Consider the following 22,146-nt stretch of genomic DNA (forward strand, 5'->3'; position numbering starts at 1 on the left):
CCAGGAGTCAAAGCTGGCTTGCTGCAATAACTCCACCAACCCTTCTTGATACTATGCATGTATGTAGGATCTGATGTAAGTCTTGCTGAGTACCTTTGTACTCATGTTGCTATAATCTACATTTTTACAGAAGACGCTGCAACCCTTTCTGATGGGTTCTATGTAGACGTTGACATCAACGAGTAGGCTAAAGACCCAGGTGGTGACCCTGAGCTTGTGATGGACCACATAGTATAGTTAGGCTTCCAAGCCTCTTTTATTTTACTAGTTGTCTGTACTCAGACAAGTTACTTCCGCTGTTGGCTTGTATGACTGTATGACTTGTATGTTGGGTCGTGAGACCCGTACCTTTGTGTGTATGCTATGTATGGCTCCCTGAGCCTTAAATAAAGTACTTGTGTCGTAGAGTCATGTTGTGATGCTTCGTTGTATTTGCACATATCGAGCATATTGTGTGTATGATTGAAATGCTTGGTATGTGTGGGATCTGACTATCTAGTTGTTTATCTTTAGTAGCCTCTCTTACCGGGAAATGTCTCCTAGTGTTACCGCTGAGCCATGGTAGCTTGCTACTGCTCTGGAACACTTAGGCTGGCCGGCATGTGTCCTTCTTCGTTCCTGTGTCTGTCCCTTCGGGGAAATGTCACGCTTTGAGTACCGGAGTCCTGTTAGCCCGCTACAGCCCGGTTTACCGGAGTCCTGCTAGCCCAGTGCTACAGCCCGGACCCACTTGCTGATGACCGACACGTTCGAAGCTGGGTCATGAATGCCTGTCCCTGTAAGTCTGTGCCACTTTGGGTTTACGACTAGTCATGTCAGCCCGGGCTCTTTATCATATGGATGCTAGCGACACTATCATATACGTGAGCCAAAAGGCGCAAACGGTCCCGGGCAAAGGTAAGGCGACACCCGTGGGAATACCGTGCGTGAGGCCGCAAAGTGATATGAAGTGTTACCGGCTAGATCGATGTGACATCGAGTCGGGGTCCTGACATATATGAAAGTGACAAAACAAGAGACTCTATATCATCAAGATCATGGTGCTACTTTGAAGCACAAGTGTGGAAAAAAGGATAGTAGCATTGTCCCTTTTTATTTCTTTTTTTGGGCCTTCCTTTTTTTATTTGGCCTTCCCCCTTTTTATTTTTTATTTGGGACAATGCCCTATTAATGATGATCATCACACTTCTATTTATTTACAACTCAATGGTTACAACTCGTTGCTAGAACAAAATATGACTTTATATGAATGCCTCCGGTGGTGTACCGGGAAGGGCAATGAATCAAGAGTGACATGTATGATAAATTATGCATGGTGGCTTTGCCACAAATATGATATCAACTATATGATCATGCAAGGCAGTATGACAATGATGAAGCGTGTCATAAATGAAATGGTGGAAAGTTGCATGGCAATATATCTCGGAATGGCTATGGAAATGCCATAATAGGTAGGTATGGTGGCTGTTTTGAGGAAGTTATAAGGAGGTTTATGTGTGATAGAGCGTATCATATCACGGGGTTTGGATGCACCAACGAAGTTTGCACCAACTCTCAAGGTGAGAAAGGGCAATGCACGGTACAAAAGAGGCTAGCAATGATGGAAAGGTGATAGTGCGTATAATCCATGGACTCAACATTAGTCATAAAGAACTCACATACTTATTGAAAAAATCTATAAGTCATCAAAAAGCAAGCATTGCGCACATGTTCCTAGGGGGATAGATTGGTAGCAAAAGACCATTGCTCGTCCCCGACCGCCACTCATAAGGAAGACAATCAAAGAACACCTCATGTTTCAAATTTGTTAGACAACGGTTACCATACGTGCATGCTACGGGACTTGCAATCTTCAACACAAGTATTTCTCAAATTCACAACTACTCAACTAGCACAACTCTAATATCACCATCTTTATATCTCAAAACAATTATCAAGTATCAAACTTCTCATAGTATTCAATGCACCCTTTTTATGAAAGTTTTTATTATACCAATCTTGGATGCCTATCATATTAGGACCAATTTTATAGCCAAAGCAAATTACTATACTGTTCTAAAGGACTCTCAAAATAATATAAGTGAAGCATGAGAGATGAATAATTTCTATAAAATAAAACCACCACCATGCTCTAAAATATATAAGTGAAGCACTAGAGCAAAATTATCTAGCTCAAAAGATATAAGTGAAGCACATAGAGTATTCTAGTAAATTCCGATTCATGTGTGTCTATCCAAAAAGGTTTGTACAGTGAGGATGATTTTGGTAAACTAAAAAGTAAGGACTCAAATCATACAAGATCCTCCAAGCAAAACACATATCATGTGGTGAATAAAAATATAGCCTCAAGTAAAGTTACCGATGGACGAAGATGAAAGAGGGGATGCCTTCCGGGGCATCCCCAAGCTTAGGATTTTGGTTGTCCTTGAATTTTACCTTGGGGTGCCTTGGGAATCCCCAAGCTTAGGCTCTTGCCACTCCTTATTCCATAATTCATCGAATCTTTACCCAAAACTTGAAAACTTCACAACACAAAACTCAACAGAAAATCTCATGAGCTCCGTTAGTATAAGAAAACAAACCACAACTTAAGGTACTGTAATGAACTCATTATTTATCTATATTGTTGTTAAACCTACTGTATTCCAACTTCTCTATGGTTCATACCCTCCGATACTAGCCATAGATTCATCAAAATAAGCAAACAACACACGAAAAACAGAATCTGTCAAAAAACATAACAGTCTGTAGTAATATGTAGGTTTATAATACTTATGTAACCCAAAAAGTTCTGCAATAAATTTGTGGACGTGTGGAATTTGTCTGTTAATCATCTCCAAAAATAATCAACCTAATCGCACTCCCCAGTAAAAAATGGCAGCAAATCTCGTGAGCGCTAAAGTTTATGTTTTTTACAGCAAGATCGCAAAAACTTACCCCAAGTCTTCCCAAAGGTTCTACTTGGCACAAACACTAATTAAAAGCATAAAACCACATCTAAACATAGGCTAGATGAATTATTTATTACTAAACAGAACCAAAAAGCAAGAAACAAAAGCAAAATTGGGTTGCCTCCCAACAAGTGCTATTGTTTAACGCCCCTAGCTAGGCTTCTATAATTTTAATGATGCTCACATGAAAGATAGCAATTGAAACACGAAGTGGACATCATGAAGCATATGAAAATCACATCTAAGTCTAACATAATTCCTATGCATAGGCAGCTTATAGGCAAACAAATTATCAAGGCAAGCAAAAACTAGCATATGCATGGAAGTCGAAAAAAACAATATCAATCTCAACATAACGAAAGGTAATTTAGTAACATGAAAATTTTTGCAACCATATTTTCCTCTCTCATAATAATTACATGTAGGATCATAATCAAATTGAACAATATAGCTGTCAAAAAACATATACTTAACACGATCCACATGTATGCAATGTTGACACTCTTCCAAAATAGTGGGATTAAAATTAACTAAAGTAATGACCTCTTCAAACCCACTATTATCAAAAATTTCATAAGATTGTACATTCTCCAAATATGTGGGATCTAAACTTGACACTCTTACAAACCCACTTTCAATAATATTGCAAACACTATTATCAATCTTATATTCATCATGGGGCTTAAATAAATTTTCAATATCATAAGAAAAATCACCCCAATCATGATCCACTACTAAGGAAAACCCTAGCAGTGGCGCGGATATTTTGCCTATCAGTAGCGTGGGAGGACGCGCTACTGATAAGGCGCTACATCTATTCCTTGGCAGTAGCACGTGCTACACACGCAGCTGCTAAGACATATAGCAATAGCGTTTCTTCACTCCAGCGCTACTGCTAATATAGCTAGTTGTAGCGTGTTTACACTCCATCGCTACAAGTATTCTTGTTCTCATTTTTTTAGTGTATTTATACGCCATTATACAAATTTTGGTACAATACCAATTATGAGGTTGTTATATCAATATGTCCATAACAGTGTGTCAAATGAAGGTGGATTAGGTTTAAGTGGAGGGAACATGTGGTGCATGTCAAAAGTATACTACTAATCCAAACTTGATCTTGTTTGGACTAGTAGTACTTTCGAGGTGCACCACATGTTGCCTCCACTTGAATCTAATCCGCCAACACAAGCTATTTAATCATCATCATAGTCATTACCACCAACAGTAGCTATTTAATCATCATAGTCATAGTGTAGCACACATCATCATCTTCAAACTCATTCTAGCTAGCTAATCACCACCAACACTAGCTGCGGTAGCTATCTAATGACCACCAACACTAGCTAATAATAATCATCATAGTCATTACCACCAACACTAGCTATTTAATCATCATAACTCATTTCTAGCTAGCTAATCACTCCTGCTGCTGTCTCTCAGCTAAAATAACATAAAACATGTGTAGCACTCCCGCGTCATCAAGTGGGAGCACGCAGATGAACATGTCTCCTAATCATGGACTGCGCTTTTGATTGCTGCCCCCTAGTACTTCTCTGCGATCGTTCACAATTTTGCTCCAGTCTTTAACTATTAAGCATTCCTCGCTATTAGAAATCCTGAATACACTAAAGTGCATTGTAGGAAATCATGGCCATAAGCTAACAATTCTCATGCAACCTTTAGTCTTGATCCAATGAGGCACACCATTCATCGGGAGTCCCTGTTGAAGAACATCGTATAGTAACATACTTAGCAATGAAGTTTTGCTTAAAAATGTATGCAAAGATGCACTTAGGACAAATAGTAAAAATCTTACCATCTTTCCTAAATAGATGTGACTGTAGTTCAGTACGAACACTATTGGTTGCACGTATGAAGATCCTCAAGACATGAAACATAATGACTTATCTCGTCGCAGTTTAGTTAAGCCCCGGGACAGTAGTAGGTCCTGTCTACCATGCGCTGGACATGTTTGCTTGATCGGAAATAAGCTATCAATAGAAATTAGTTGTCAACTATTTTTGAATAAACAATATCGAAGACATAAATATGGTTCAGAAAATCACATAATGGTATAACTGGAGGCGTCTGCACATCGACCCAGATGTCAATATTACCTTCAATATCATCTTCTGGACGAATATCAAAGGTCATAAAAATATCAGGCTCAAATGCATAAGTATTGCATAGTGCTTGCCAAGTTTTGCATTCAAAATAGGTGTAGGTGTCAGTGTTGTATAATTTTGCGTGGAAAGTATAACCATGCTCGGTCTTCAAGTAAAATCTCTTTACCTCCATAGTATTTTTCATAGAACTGAAACCTATCTTATCCAAGACAAAAACTCTTGCATGGCAGGGGATACGCTAGTAGAATAGTAAAAAAAGACTTGTCGTTGTGACTTACTGTATCCACTTCGAAGTTCTCGTCCAGCTTGGTGTTAAAGCGCCTATCATCATCTAGGAAGATTCTATCGCACAGGCCATGCTCGTCTTCACAGTATTCACAAATACTGAAATCCTTTTCGTTGTCAGACATTTCCTATGTTCATAGTTGAAACATTAATTGAAAATCGATCGAAGGCAACTACCAGGATACTCAACACACAAATCTGGGGCACTCGATATTTCCTACATATTCTGGCACAAGTCATGCCAAAATTCACGGAAAAATCCGGCATGACCTTTGCTAAAATAGGACATATCGAGCGCCTGAAATTTGCCGAAACGGAAATTAATCAACACTCCGGCAAAATATAGGCCACTCGGAGGTGTAACCTGCAAACATGGCTGGCCACTTGGGCAAGCACATATCCTATTTGAGCAACACAAGATATACATTTCAAAATATCTTATTGGACTCATATTGACATGAGCATTCAATAAGCAAAACCAAATCGTAAAATAAATAAGTATTCAAATTAGCATGCATTCAATAAGCAAAAGTAAATCATCTCATGCATCCATACATCGTCGAATATTATCACTAATACATCCCGAATAGTATCATAAATATAACATCACTAATACAATGAAAACCCTAGCGCACCGACGGGTAACGGCGCGGGCGGTGGACACCCACAGAGAAGGAACCATCATAGGATCATATCTCCAGTGAGATATCTGGAGAACCTGCCAGGTATTGGAGAACCTGTGCTCCAACACAAACAAGTAGCGACGGACGTGCGCGTCCTCCTCACTAACACGTTGATGCACCACCTCCGCGGGATCCTCGAGCCTCTGGACCGTCACTGGCCCACGTGACCGCCACCAAAGAAGGTTCGGGTCAACGATGGGCTGACTTCCACTACAAGAATCTTGTTAATCCATGACAGATTCAATCTGTCACAGAACAGTGAAAACCGTCAAGGAGGGAGCTCCATGACGGATTCAAGATCCGTCATGTATATCGCGTCATAATTTGACAACTGCACCACCATGACAGCTCCTAGCCATCACTGATCAGTCCCAGGCCCACCCAGGCCCGGTCCTCCATGACAGACTAGTCCGTCATGGATTTACATGACATTGTACCAGTATATGTACCACACATGGCACCTACATGGAGCTAGTGTAGATATGACATGGCATCCTGCCCTATTATTTATGTCGAGCCAAGCCATTACCCCATTTTTATTATGGCGGTTTAGTGCATTTTTTATAAAGCCCATGATATTCATCCAACCAGATACAACCCGAACCAGTACACATAATCAATCAAGCATTCATAACACAAGTAATTTCCATTGAACATGCCAATAATTTAGCCATTTCATAAATTTCTATTCAATTATTTCACTGAGTAAAGGCCTTTTAAAATGTGCCCAAGAACACATCCAACATCAGTTCACATGCCCTCAATAACCAGATTACATCAACAAATATACAACATTCTACAGACCCTCTTAATCATCAACTTCACCTCTACAGCTTCACCTCTACAGCTCAAACTTCCTTTGCGGCTCTCACCACCAGGGAAACCTATAAAACAAAATGCTTCTGTTACAAAATGGCAAGTTGATTACAACAACAACAATGGTAATTATTGTCATCTGAACCATCTTTTTTATTTCACATGATTTGGATGTCACTCATGAGCTGTTGACAATAAAGGGACAAGGGAAGGAGACAAGTTATTGTTTCTGGAAAACTACTTGCAGTAAAACTACCATGGTTATGAACTAATTATGTGTATTTTTTTCTTATGTAAACATATACACCTATCTATACGTGTGAGAATACCTTAGGTGTACTATATTATCAAGAACAACGAAGTTTACTCCATATTACGAAAATATATTTTACAAAGAATTTAATGAAACTAATTCTGTGGTGCAGATGTTAATATATAGCTTCATATAAATTTGGCCAAATTGAATTAATCGGAATTGGGGAAGCAGATTATAAGTAATAGCATTCAATGGTAGAGAAAACAAGAATCAAATGAAATGTTCAAGGTGTAGACACTTTCAAAGTCACACTGCACTTAATTTTATTATTATTATATTTAGAATTGGACAGAGCAAATCAACCATACCTAGAGAACTTATATAATGGGCTATCACAATATGATCTCTACCAGTAATGCAAGAAATAACAACCAGTCTGGAAGTAATGATGAACGTAAGAGCTATGCAGCCAACGACGGTTCGCATAACATTCCAGGGAAGTATATCTAAACTATTATAAATTAGTTATGATTGAATACGTACTCTGGTGTGAGCATGCAGCAGTGTCTACTGTTGTTGATGAAGGTCCTTAAGAATTGATACACCTAGTTCATTTGTCTCCGGCATAGCTCTTCGTCTCTCTTTAACTCTGTCAGTGGACTGATTCGGTTGTCATATCAACCTTACTCACTGATCAGTGGACACCTGAGCCAGGAAATAATCCCCAAATACAGCATAAGTACTAGAAATAGCAAACATCGAGAACTTTGAGACACCACTTAAGAAATCAGAACAAGCATAATAATACTGCATTAGTATATACACTTCAGATCACTAGAGAAATATGTCAGACAAGGAACATTGTTTCCACAATAAAAAAAGACAAAAATGCTACAACTTAAAACGACATCCAGTAATATACGTCCTGAAACAAACATCCATCAATACATAAAGTGGATAACTCCCTTTTCTGGATATATCAAACAGCCTTTTGGAAGTGATTGAACCCGTACAAAATTCCCTTTTATTCGGCAGTAAGAAGGGGTACAATTCTACTTTTCTCTTTTGGTTCTAGAAAGATACAAAAATGCACATCATAATAGCAGATACGTTTTTGTCGTAAGTTCTAAAATCTTACAGTACCTACAAACAAGAATAACAAATTATATACGCCAAAAATAGTGGCATCACTAACAAAAAATATACATGATGAGGAGAACTACAAATTTAATATATTGCATAGCTTATGTAATTACTTATAGTCATTAACGTACAAGCCGGATCAGGACACATTTGCAGAAAAAGCTGAATCAAGACACATGAACACCAGGAGATGGTCAAATAAAAAAACATAGGAAAATAGTTGTATTATATTCAACATATCAATTGTTATGCAAAGATTTTGAAAAAAAATGAGGTTAATACAGCAATCTATCACCCAGAAGTGTTAGACCTTGGCCAAACATTTTCCCGTCCATCAGCTGCAGAACTTAAACATGAGAAACGACAGTGTTAAACAACAAGGCATGAAGTTCAGTACATAATGAATAACAGAGGTCAGAGATGCTGGAAACATGAGACATGCTACGAGAAGTATGGTACTTTTCCAGTTTGATTAGGCAACCTCTTTTCAGTATGCATCGATCATCCACTTTTAGCGTTATATATCATTTTTAATTAGGCATATGCTATATTCAGTGGAGGTCAACAATAAAACATATGCTACAGGACCAATTTTTTAATCAAGATTTTGATCTGAGAACTTATATTCTCAGGTCAAGAATAAAACATATGTTCCACTGATCATCCACTTTCCCATGTCTCGCCCTGCACATGGGCCAACCTCTTTTCAGGCAACGAAAAATAATTATGCATCGATCATCCACTAGGTGTCCAATATCATGTTATAAGTTCTCAGAATAACTCAAAATAGTTGCCACTTGAGAGTCATTAATACCAACAGCAGTCAACTAAAACTACGGCTACATGATTGTCCATGTAATTTTAATCAAACCAAGAAAGCATCAGATAGTTTACTGACTATAGCCTAATTTGCTACTGTACTATAAATGTTATATAACAGGGATAAATATTGGGAAATATTATATCATGAGTTCTTGACGGGAAATATCCAAAATCAAGCCGAGGAGGGAGGCAGAGGTAGCAATGCTCACCGGAGAGGATTGTAGGCATGGAAGCGGTTGCAGTGCAGGCCAGACAATGCCGTCGTGCGACAGAGGAGGTCGCCACAGGAAGAACGTCCGCACCGGCCCAGCCCAATGCGTGCGAGTGCACAGAGCTCAGGGGTGCCATTCAAGAGGAGGAGATGGTGCGAGGGAGCGCAATGTACGACAGAGAGGAACCGCTGGAGATGCACCGGCGACGGACACGATGCTGCAGTCGAAACCATAGCCGTGGGCTATGGGTCGTGGACGAGCACCGGAGGCCGGGAGCGGCGGATCCAGTCGTACTGGGGAATAGATGGGTCGGGGACGAGGTCGTGAGCGTGCTGCGCTGTGGTGGACGTCACCGGAATCGGCGGGCGTTGGTGGCGACGCACGAATTCCTAGGAGAGAGAGATGGGTCACGAGAGGGATGGATGGGTGGGGGTTGTGGCAGATCTAGCAGCCACCGGAGCTACGAGGTTAGAGGTGGGGAGGGCCGTCGGCGAGCTGAGAGAGGAGGGAGGCGGCGAGCTGAGGGAGGAGGGTGGGGGCGTTGTGTGGGAGACGATGTGGAATGGGAGGCGGCTGCGAAGGAGGGAGAGGGGCGGAAGAGGAGCGTTTTAGGGTTAGGTTTTTATACGGGGAACAATTAGTCGGGCTTTAGCGGGCTTCAACGGGCTTGCGCGGCTGTACCAACAAATCCATGACGGTATCTAAAGACGTCATCAGAAATCCATCATGGACTAACAGATTTCTTGTAGTGTTCTCACCAACCTGCGCCCCCTGATAGGTAGCAACTCCCAGTACCACCCCGACGGACATGGCCCATCTGGTGACGCAGGTGTCCTCCGCCAACTCGACGACGAGGATGCGGGATAGGCATCGTCGACGTCGATGCGGGAATAATTGCTTTAATTAAAAAAGTAAACTAGTTCTATTAATTTTCGTACTAAAAATGAAATAGTTGTATTAACTCAGCTAGTTCAATTAAGCACTTACTATAAATAAAAATAAACTATTTTTTACTAAAAAATAAACTAGTTCAACTATTTATATTAATTTTCTTACTAATTCTATTAAGCACTTACTAAAAACAGTAAAAAAAACTAGTTAGATGAAGTCTAAAATTTAACCCTAACTAATTTGATGAACTCTAAAATTTAATGAACCCTATCTAATTTGATGAACTCTAAAATTTAACCCTAACTAATTTGATGAACTTTAAAATTTAACCCTAACTAATTTGATGAACTCTAAAACTAATTCTATTTAACAACTACTGCCATAATTAGCATCTAATTTGATGAACCCTAACTAATTAGATGAACTCTGAAATTTAACCCTAAGAACCCTAGCTAGGCAGAGGTAGGGGAGGAGGAGGCGAAGGGTGTGCTCACCTGGGCGCCGACAGAGTTAGGGAAAGGGGCACACGGTGTCGAGGTCGAGGACGGGGTCAGGGTGGGGGGCGGCGTCGGTGGGGGTTGGGGGGCAGCGTCGACGGCATGCGGAGGGCAACGGGAGAGCGCGCGGTGGCCGGGCGGCGACAACAGACACACGTGTGTTGGATTTGGGGGAAGTGGGCGTTGGGGAAGAAGAAAACGGTTGGTTAAGTGGAAAGTAGCAGCAGCGCGTTCCACGGAAAGCGCTACTGCTACATTAGCTATAGCGCGTGTCCATAAAGCCCGCTGTTGCTACGCATTTCTCCTTTATTTGTATTTTTCATTTATTTTAATTCACATTTTCTTTTTTTCCTTCCCTTTTTTATATTTATTTCATTTCATTTACTTTTCTATATGTTTTTCATTTTATTTTCCTTTCCTTAGAAGTAGCGCTTCCTGCGCGAAACACGCTGCTACAACAATCTTAGAATCAACGCGCTTTTAGACGCGATACTGCTATGATCTTAGCTGCAATGCGTTTGGATAACATGCGCTAGTGGTAAATTGTAGTAGCGCTTCTTTTTGTCCCGCGCTACTGGTAAGTTTCTTTGTATAAGGTTTTCCCTAGTAGTGATCATTGCAACAAGTAGTAGTCATAACAAAACTAGCAACCCCAAGCTTGAGGTTTTTCATATCATTAACATAATTGATATTAAGGGAATTTATGATAACATCATTGCAATCATGCTTTTTATCGAAGGAACTATCAAGTATGGGTGCAATAGCAACGATCTCATGTTTAACATAAGGAACTATAGCAAACTCATCTTCATAAATATTGGCATCATGGAAACAAGAATAGCAAGCATCATGTTGATCGAGGGATATTTCAATCAAATCATTGGAATCATAATTATCTATAGATTCATGCATATCATTATTTTCTTCCCAAGCAACGGTCATTCTTTCAATAAATTCTTTGACATAGACATTATGAGCATAGTTTTCACAGCAATATTTAAGTATGTCAAAATTTTCAGATTTGTAACGAGTAATATCATACTTTTCAATCAAAGAAGCAACTTCATAAGCACCCTTAAAAGCAACAAATTCTTCCATTTGTTCGATATCGTAGTAACTATAAACACCCTTTGCATAAGAAGATAAGATTTCATTATCATTAAACTCACATAGGTAGGGGAGGTGTTTTTTAGGGTTCTTGGAGCAACAAGTAAAATCATGAATTTCACAAAGATTCTAAGCATAACACATAAATTTGTTTATTTGATCCCAGAGAAGTCGCCCTTTTTCAGACAAACGGTGACGCACAAAATGAGCATGCTCATCTAAAGATTTCCCATCAACTAGGCTAGTTGGGGTTTCAGCACGAGTGCATAAGGATCGAAGATGATCCAAGTAGAACACTTTAAGTCGATCCATATCAATAGATTTTTAGCAAGCAAAGATGCAAGCAAGTAGAAGGCACATGGAAACACAAGCAAAGATACATACGGGAAGAAGGCGAACGGAAAAAGGGAGAATAAAACAGCAAGGGTGAAGTGGGGGAGAGGAAAACAAGAGGCAAATGGCAAATAATGTAATGCGAGGGATAAGAGTTTGTGATGGGTACTTGGTATGTCTTGACTTGGGCATAGATCTCCCCGGCAACGGCGCCAGAAATCCTTCTTGCTACCTCTTGAGCACTGCGTTGGTTTTCCCTTAAAGAGGAAAGGGTGATGCAGCAAAGTAGCGTAAGTATTTCCCTCAGTTTTTGAGAACCAAGGTATCAATCTAGTAGGAGCCTACACGCAAGTCACCTCGCACCTACACAAACAAATAAGAACCTCGCAACCAACACGATAAAGGGGCTGTCAATCCCTTCACGGTCAATTACAAGAGTGAGTTCTGATAGAGATAATAAGATAAATATTTTTGGTATTTTTATGATATAGATTGGAAAATAAAGATTGCAAAGTAAAATAGATTGGATACTTATATGATGGAAAATGGAACCGGGGGCCATAGGTTTCACTAGTGGCTTCTCTCAAGATAGCATAAGTATTACGGTGGGTAAACAAATTATTGTCAATCAATTGATAGAAAAGTGCATAATTATGAGAATATCTAGGCATGATCATGTATATAGGCATCACGTCCACGACAAGTAGACCGAAACAGTTCTGCATCTACTACTATTACTCCACACATTGACCGCTATCCAGCATGCATCAAGAGTATTAAGTTCATAAGAATAGAGTAACGCATTAGGCAAGATGACATGATGTAGAGGGATAAACTCAAGCAATATGATATAAATACCATCTGTTTATCCTCGATGGAAACAATACAATACGTGCCTTGCTGCCCCTGCTGTCACTGGGAAAGGACACCTCAAGATTGAACCCAAAGCTAAGCACTTCTCCATTGCAAGAAAGATCAATCTAGTAGGCCAAACCAAACCGATAATTCGAAGAGACTTGCAAAGATAACAAATCATACATAAAAGATTTTAGAGAAGATTCAAATATTGTTCATAGATAATCTTGATCATAAACCCACAATTCATCGGATATCGACAAACACACTACAAAAAGAATTACATCAAATAGATCTCCAAGAAGATCGATGAGAACATTGTATTGAGATCCAAAGAGAGAGAGGAAGCCATCTAGCTAATAACTATGGACCCGAAGGTCTGCGGTAAATTGCTCACACATCATCGGAGAGGCTGTGGTGTTGATGTAGAAGCCCTCCGTGATTGATCACCCCTCCGGGGGAGCTCCGGATAAGGCCCCAAGATGGGATCTCTTGGGTACAGAAGGTTGCGGCAGTGGAAATAGGGTTTCGTGGTGCTCCTGGATGTTTTTGGGGTATATGGATATATATATATATATATATATATATATATATATATATATATATATATATATATAGGAGGAAGAAGTAGGTCGGTGGAGCTGCGAGGGCCCACGAGGGTGGGGGCGCGCCCAAGTGGTATGCGCGCCTCCCTGCCTCGTGGACTCCTCGCTCCTTTCTTGACATCTACTCCAAGTCCACTTGATCACGTTTGTTCCAAAAATAACACTCCCGAAGGTTTCATTCCGTTTGGATTCCATTTGATATTCCTTTTGTGTGAAACACTGAAATAGGCAAAAAACAGCAATTTGCACTGGGCCTTGGGTTAGTAGGTTAGTCCCAAAAATAATATAAAGTGTATAATAAAGCCCATTAAACATCCAAAATAGATAATATAATAGCATGGAACAATCAAAAATTATAGATACATTGGAGACTTATCAAAAATTAATATGGAACCTGATGCTAAACCCGTTGTTGATCACCAACGTTGGTTGAATCCAAAAATGAAAGAAGTGGTCAGAATGGAAATCTTAAAACTTCTGGAAGCAGGTATAATCTATCCTATAGCTGATAGTAGATGGGTAAGGCTTGTTCATTGTGTCCCTAAGAAAGGAGGTATTACTGTTGTTCCTAATGATAAGAATGAACTTATTCCACAAAGAATTGTTACAGGCTATAGAAAATTAAACAAAGCAACTAGAAAATTTCATTACCCCTTTCCTTTTATTTATCAAATGCTTGAAAGATTATCTAAGCACACACACTTTTGCTTCCTAGATGGATACTCTGGCTTTTCACAAATACCTGTTTCTCAACCTGATCAAGAAAGGACTACTTTTACTTGTCCCTTTGGAACTTATGCTTATAGGCGTATGCCTTTTGGTTTATGTAATGCACCTACTACCTTTCAAACATGTATGACTGCTATATTCTCTGATTTCTGTGAAAAGATTGTTGAGGTTTTCATGGATGACTTTTCTATTTATGGGAAGTCTTTTGATGATTGTTTAAGCATTCTTGAGCTAGTTTTGTAGAGCTGTGAACAAACAAATCTTGTCTTGAATTGGGAGAAGTGCCACTTTATGGTTAATGAAGGCATTATCTTGGGTCATAAAATTTCAGAAAGAGGTATTGAAGTGGACCAAGCTAAGTTTGATGCCATGTCCTAAGGACATCACAGGTATTCATAGTTTCCTAGGTCATGCTGGTTTCTATAGGAGGTTTATCAAAGACTTATCTAAAATTTCTAGCCCTCTTACTAATCTTTTGCAAAATGATATACCTTTTGTTTTTGATGATTATTGTTTAGAAGCCTTTGAAACACTCAAGAAAGCCTTAATATCTGCACCTATTGTTCAACCACCTGATTGGAACTTGCCTTTTGAAATTATGTGTGATGCTAGTGATTATGTTGTTGGTGCTCTTCTAGGACAAAGAGTTGATAAGAAACTTAATGTTATTCATTATGCTAGTAAAACTCTAGACAATGCTCAAATAAATTATGCCACTACTTAAAAAGAATTCTTAGCAGTGGTGTTTGCTTGTGATAAATTTAGACCTTATATTGTTGATTCCAAAGTAACTGTTCACACAGACCATGCTGCTATTAAATATCTTATGGCAAACAAAGATGTTAAACCTACACTTATTCGTTGGGTTCTATTGTTACAAGAAACTGTTTGCATATCATTGATAGAAAAGGAGCCGAGAACCTCGTAGCTGATAATTTGTCTAGGCTTGAAAATGTGCTTGATGACCAACTACCTATTGATGATAGTTTTCCTGATCAGCAGTTAGTTGCAATAAATGTTGCTATTAGTACTCCTTGGTATGATGAATATGCTAATTACATTGTTGCTAAATATTTACCACCTAGCTTTACATACCAGCAAAAGAAAAAAATTCTTCGATGACTTAAGACATTACTTTTGGGATTACCAACATCTCTACAAAGAAGGATTAGACGGTATTATTAGACGTTGTGTACCTGAGCATGAACAGGGACAAATCCTACGGAAATGTCACTCCGAGGCTTATGAAGGGCATCATGCTGGAGATAGAACTGCTCACAAGGTATTGCAATCTGGATTTTATTAGCCTACTCTCTTCAAGGATGCCCGTAAGTATGTCTCATCTTGTGATGAATGTCAAAGAATAGGTAATATCGGTAAGCGTCAAGAAATGCCTATGAATTATTCACTTGCTATCGAACCATTTGATGTTTTGGGATTTGATTACATGGGACCTTTTCCTTCCTCTAATGGGTATGCACATATTTTGGTTGTTGTTGATTATGTTACTAAATAGGTAGAAGTCATCCCAACTAGTAGTGTTGATCACAACACCTCTATTAAAATGCTTAAGGAAGTTATCTTCCCAAGGTTTGGAGTCCCTAGATATTTAATGACTGATGCTGGTTCACACTTTATTCATGGTGCTTTCCGTAAGATGCTTGCTAAGTATGATGTCAACCATAGAATTGAATCACCCTATCATCCTCTGTCTAGTGGTCAAGTTAAACTTAGCAATAGAGAAATAAAATTCATTTTGCAAAAGACTGTTAATAGGTCTAGCAAGAATTGGTCTAAGAAATTAGATGATGCACTTTGGGCTTATAGAACAGCATATAAAAATCCTATGGATATGTCTCCTTATAAAATGGTTTATGGAAAAGCTTGTTATTTGCCTCTTGAGTTAGAAAATAAAGCATATTGGGTAGTTAAAGAACTCAACTATGATTTAAAACTTGCTGGTGAAAAGAGGTTAATTGATATAAGCTCCTTAGGTGAATGGAGAACCCAAGCTTATGAGAATGCAAAGTTATTCAAAGAAATAGTTAAAAGATGGCATGACTAAAGAATTCAAAAGCGTGAGTTTAAAGTTGGAGAATATGTTCTTTTGTACGACTCTCATTTTAGATTTTTTTGTAGGAAAGCTCCTCTCGAAATGGGAAGGCCCATATATCATCGAGGAGGTTTACCGATCTGGTGCCATCAAAGTAAATAACTCCGAAGGTACTAACCCGAAGGTTGTCAATGGGCAACGAATAAAGCATTATATCTTAGGTACGCCTATCAATGTTGAAAGTAATATTATCCAAAATTTGACACCGGAAGAACACATAAAAGAGTACGTCCAGAACACTCTAGAATCATGAAAATAAAGAGGTACGTGATACGGTAAGTAAACGGACTCCAAAAAATCTGTAAAAATATATTTTTTGTCAGTTTTGGAATATTTTAAATTTTTTTAAATAAAGAAACTTCCAGGAAGCGTCCCCTGGTGGGCACAAGACACCAGGGAGCGCCAGGTAGCTTGGCGCGCCCAGGTGGGTTGTGCCCACCTGGGACACCTTCCGTACTCCGTTTTTCTACCATATGCTTGTCCTCCAAGATAAAAAAACTATATATACTTCCCGAACCTGTTGATCACCGTATCACGGAGAAATCCTCCGTTCTCTTTTTCCTTGCTGTTTTCTGTCAGATCCCATCTACCATGGGCTCTTCAAACTCCTCCAAGGACAAGTTCTTCAAGAATGTCATCAACCCATATTTGCTGGAAGTGGTGCAGCACCCTCGGGTCATCGAGATGTATGAGGGGGTGCTTCACCTCCGTTATGTGTCGTGTCCCAAGGGGACGGGAACCGTGGAGGCCAGGCTTGAAGCTGTGGAGCAAGACGTCTTCTTGTGCAAGGGGGGTGGTGGAGCATGGGCTAAATGCCAATCACCTCATGATCATGGACCTTTCCCGTGATCTTAAGGTGGATGGCAAGCCCATGAAGGACATCATCTTCACCCTCAACGAGCAAATCAACTTTATCCAAAGCCAGATCTATGACCTTCCACTACTAGGGAAAACCTTATACACAGAATCTTAGCAGCATCGAGCTTCAGTAAAGAGCGCTACTAATGACTAAGTAGCAGTAGCGCTCTAGGTGAAAAGAGCGCTACTACTATAATTGCCATGGTCTTGCTCCCAGGCTAGATATAGTAGTAGCGCCCTTCCCATGGACGCGCTACTGCTAAAGAACTTAGTAGTAGCGATTTTCTTCAAAACTCGTTGCTGCTAAGTATCACCGCAACTAATTAAGTTTAGTCCCATACTGCTAAGCGAACAAGGTGTTTACCACCTTAAATATGTTACTTCTCAACCTATCTCGAGCACTTGGTCTTCATTGAACTATATGTGTATGATTTGTGGTTGCAATATGAATCCTCGCCTGTACCTATACAGGTACAGTGAGGATTCATGTCGACTATTTAGATTATACACAAAAAGATCAATCACGACCAATGTATATTTTTGATGTTTTTACATTGCTTAGACTTATAGCGTTTTTTCAGGACAAAGCGTTACTGATATTGGGATAAACAAAAGAAATAACTGCTTCCATTAGCAGTAGTGGTTTTCTCTCAAACGCACTATAGATAAGTTAGCTATAGCGCGTTTTCCATATGAGCGCTACTGCTAGTTCGAGTTAACCACCCCCCGAATCAAAATTTTGCTAAGTACTCCTTTCCCCCCCCCCCCACCCCGGCCGGTTCCCCTACTCCTGTCGCCGCCGCCCGAGCCCGAGCGCGCCTGCCCTCATTGCCGCCACCGCCCGCCCTCAACCTCACTGCCGCCGCTCTCGACCACACTGTCGCCGCCCTCGACCTCACCGCCGCCGCTCTCGACCGAGCCCGCCGCCCTCGACCAAGCCCGCCGCCCAGGACCGCCGCCTCCCGATCACAAGCCCGCCCTCGCCGCCCCTCCGTCGCCGAGCACCTCCCCGCCAACGTCTCTCCCTCTGTAAGCCCCCCACCCCTCCCCCACCCCCTCTCTCTTTGCTTAGTTAGTAGATGATTTTAGTAGTAGTAGATGTTAATTTAGGGTTCATAGATAATGATTTTTAGAAGTAGTGATGGTAAACTAGTTGTATAATTAGCAGTAGTAGATGTTAATTAGTAGTAGATGTAGTAGTTAGATGTTAATTAGTAGTAGATGTAGTAGTTAGATGTTAATTAGTAGTAGTAGATGTGCTAGTTTCTTTCTATTTATAGTAAGTTTATATTTAGTAAGAACGAGTTGAATTAATAGAACTAGTTAGTAAGAACTTGTTGCTATTTTTTTAGTTAAAGCAATTTTTCTCGCATCGACGTGGACGATGCCTATCCCGCATCCTCGTCGTCGAGTCGGCGGAGGACGACACCTGCTTGACCAGATGGGCCATGTCCGGGACTGGGCTCCGCCGGGGTGGTACTGGGAGGCGCTACCTACCGGGGGGCGCAGGTTGGTGAGGAGCCAGCCTGTCGTTGACCCGAACCTTCTTTGGTGGCGGTCGCGTGGGCCAGTGACGGTCCAGAGGCTCGAGGACTCCGCGGAGGTGGTGCGTCACCGTGTCAGTGAGGAGGACGCGCACGTCCGTCGCTACTTGTTTGCGTTGGAGCACAGGTTCTCCAATACCTGGCAGGTTCTCCAGGGATCTCACTGGAGCTATGATCCCGTGATGGTTCCTTCTCTGTGGGTGTCCACCGCCCGCGCCGATACCCGTCGTGTGCTAGGGTTTTAGTTGTACTAGTGATGTTATATGTATGACACTATTCGGGATGTATTAGTGATAATATTCGACGATGTACGGACGCATGAGATGATTTACTTTTGCTTATTGAATGCATGCTAATTTGAGTCCTATAAGATATTTTGAAATGTATATCTTGTGTTGCTCAATATCCAAGTGGCCGGTCATGTTTGCAGGTTACACCTCCGAGTGGCCTATGTTTTGCCGGAGTGTTGATTCATTTCCGTTCCGGCAAATTTCAGGCGCTCGATATGTCCTATTTTAGCAAAGGTCATGCCGGATTTTTCCGTGAATTTTGGCATGACTTTTGCCAGAATATGTAGGAAATATCGAGTGCCCCGGATTTGTGTGTTGAGTATCCTGGTAGTTGTCTTCTATCGATTTTCAATTAATGTTTTAACTATGAACATAGGAAATGTCTGACGACAAAAAGGATTTCGGTATTTGCAAATACTGCGAAGACGAGCGCGGCCTGTGCGACGGAATCTTCCTAGATGATGATAGGCGCTTCAGCATCAAGCTGGACGAGAACTTCGAAGTGGATACAGTAAGTCACAACGACAAGTCTTTTTTCGTAATTAAGCATGACATCTGCTTCATTTGCTTCAACTTATATTTTTTTACTATTCTACTAGCGTATCCCCTGCCATGCAAGAGTTTTTGTATTGGATAAGATAGGTTTCAGTCATACTATGGAGGTAAAGAAAGTTTACTTGAAGACCGAGCATGGTTATATTTTCCACGCAAAATTATACAATTCAGACGACTACACCTATTTTGGATGCAAAACATGGCGAGCACTATGCAAGACTTATGCATTTGAGCCTGATATGGTTATCACCTTTGATATTCGTCCGGAAGATGATATTGAAGGTAATACCGACATCTGGGTCGATGTGCAGACGCCTCCAGTTACACCATTATGTAAGTTTCTCAACCATATTTATGTCTTTGATATTGTTTATTCAAAAATAGTTGACAACTAATTTGTATTGTCAGCTTATTTCGGTGCAAGCAAACATGTCCAGCGCTTGGTAGACAGGACCTACTACTGTCCCGGGGCTGAACTAAACTGCGAGGAGCTAAGTCATTATGTTTCATGGCTTGAGGATCTTGATACTGTCAAGACAAATTTTCTTCCTGGACTTAGAAATGTTAGTACTGAAAACGTGCGACCAATAGTGTTCGTAATGAACTACGGTCACATCTATTTAGGAAGGATGGTAAGATTTTTACTATTTGTCCTCAGTGCATCTTTTCCATACATTATTTGTGAAGCTAAACTTCATTGCTAAGTATGTTACCATACGATGTTTTTTCAACAGGGACTCCCGATGAATGTTGTGCCTTATGGGATCGAGACTAAAGGTACCATGAGTATTATTAGCTTACGGCCAAGATATCCTACATGTTACTTTAGTGCATTCAAGATCAGCGATGAATGCTTAATAGTGCAAGACTGGACCAGATATGTGATGGGGGAGCGCAGAGAAGTACTAGGGGGCAGCAAACAGATGTGCTACCCAAAATTAGGAGACAGGTTCATCTGCATGCTCCAACTTGATCAAGGAGGAGAGCTACACATGTTTTATGTTATTTTACCTAAGAGAGAGCAGCAGGAGTGATTAGCTAGCTAGAAATGAGTTTGAGGATGATGATGTGCTACACTATTACTATGATGATAAAATAGCTAGTGTTGGTGGTAATGACTATGATGATTATTATTAGCTAGTGTTGGTGGTGATTAGCTAGCTAGAATGAGAGTTTGAAGATGATGATGTGTGCTACACTATGACTATGATAATTAAATAGCTAATGTTGGTGGTAATGACTATGATGATGATTAAATAGCTTGTGTTGGCGGATTAGATTCAAGTGGAGGCAACATGTGCTGCACATCGAAAGTACTACTAGTCCAAACTAGATCAAGTTTGGATTTGTAGTATACTTTTGACATGCACCACATATTGCCTCCACTTGAAACTAATCCACCTTCATTTGACACACTGTTATGGACATAATGATGTAAACCTCATAACTGGTATTGTACCAATATTTGTATGATAAATACACTAAAAATAAAAATAAAAAAAGAATACTAGTAGCGATGGACGAAAAACGCGCTGCCAGTAGTTACATTAGCAGTAGCGCGGGATTGAACAAACGCTGCAACTACTTGTCCTAGCAGTAGCGCGTGTAACACGCGCTACTGCTAAGGAATAGCTGTAGCGCCTTATCAGTAGTGCATATCCCCGCGCTACTCATAGTCCTAAAACCCGCGCTGCTGCTAGCCTTTTCCCTAGTAGTGTTCAAAACCAAGTCTTTGAATATGAGGCGAGGTTTAAAGGTATGAGTTTGGCTGCTAGTTGCAGGACTCGTGAGACTCACTCCTCATCTTATGATCGTGGGCCACTGGCATGGAAATCCGAGGACAAGATCTCTCCTTCATCACCACCATCATCTTCTTCACCGCCAAAGGAAAATTGAGTATCGGGTATGGGCACTCCCCTTGGCTTCCGCCAAGCTTGGGGGAGGTGCCCTGGTATCGTATCATCCCACTATCTTTTTTCTTTTACTTATCCTAGTTCGATCATTTGCTTTTAGATGAAATAAAGTTTAGTTTGATCCTTTCTTTCTTGAGAGTTTTCTTAGTGATCTATCCTTGTAATCATGTGCAAGTTATATAATAAAATTAGTTTGACTTTTTGCTTTCTTTACTTTCATGTTGGAAATAAAGAAAGAAAAAGAGAAAGGAAATAAATTAATAAGATTATATACTAATCCTATGGTAGGTGATGGCACCACATAAGGAAAATTGAAAGTAGAAAATTTTATTCGAGATTGACAAACATAGCATTAGTCAATGATGCAACTCATGAAAGAATTAATAAGGGAAGAGAAGATTCACATATAGATATACTATCCTAGAAATCTTTTATGATCGTGAGGCCTCATCAAAATATTATATGCCAAAATTGTTGACATTGGACAAGGAAGACAACTTAATGGTGTATGTTTGTTTATATTCACACAGAAGTCATATTGTCATAGATCATTTAACAT

Source organism: Triticum aestivum, chromosome 5A, assembly GCF_018294505.1.
Source record: "Triticum aestivum cultivar Chinese Spring chromosome 5A, IWGSC CS RefSeq v2.1, whole genome shotgun sequence".
NCBI classification, from domain to species: domain Eukaryota; kingdom Viridiplantae; phylum Streptophyta; class Magnoliopsida; order Poales; family Poaceae; genus Triticum; species Triticum aestivum.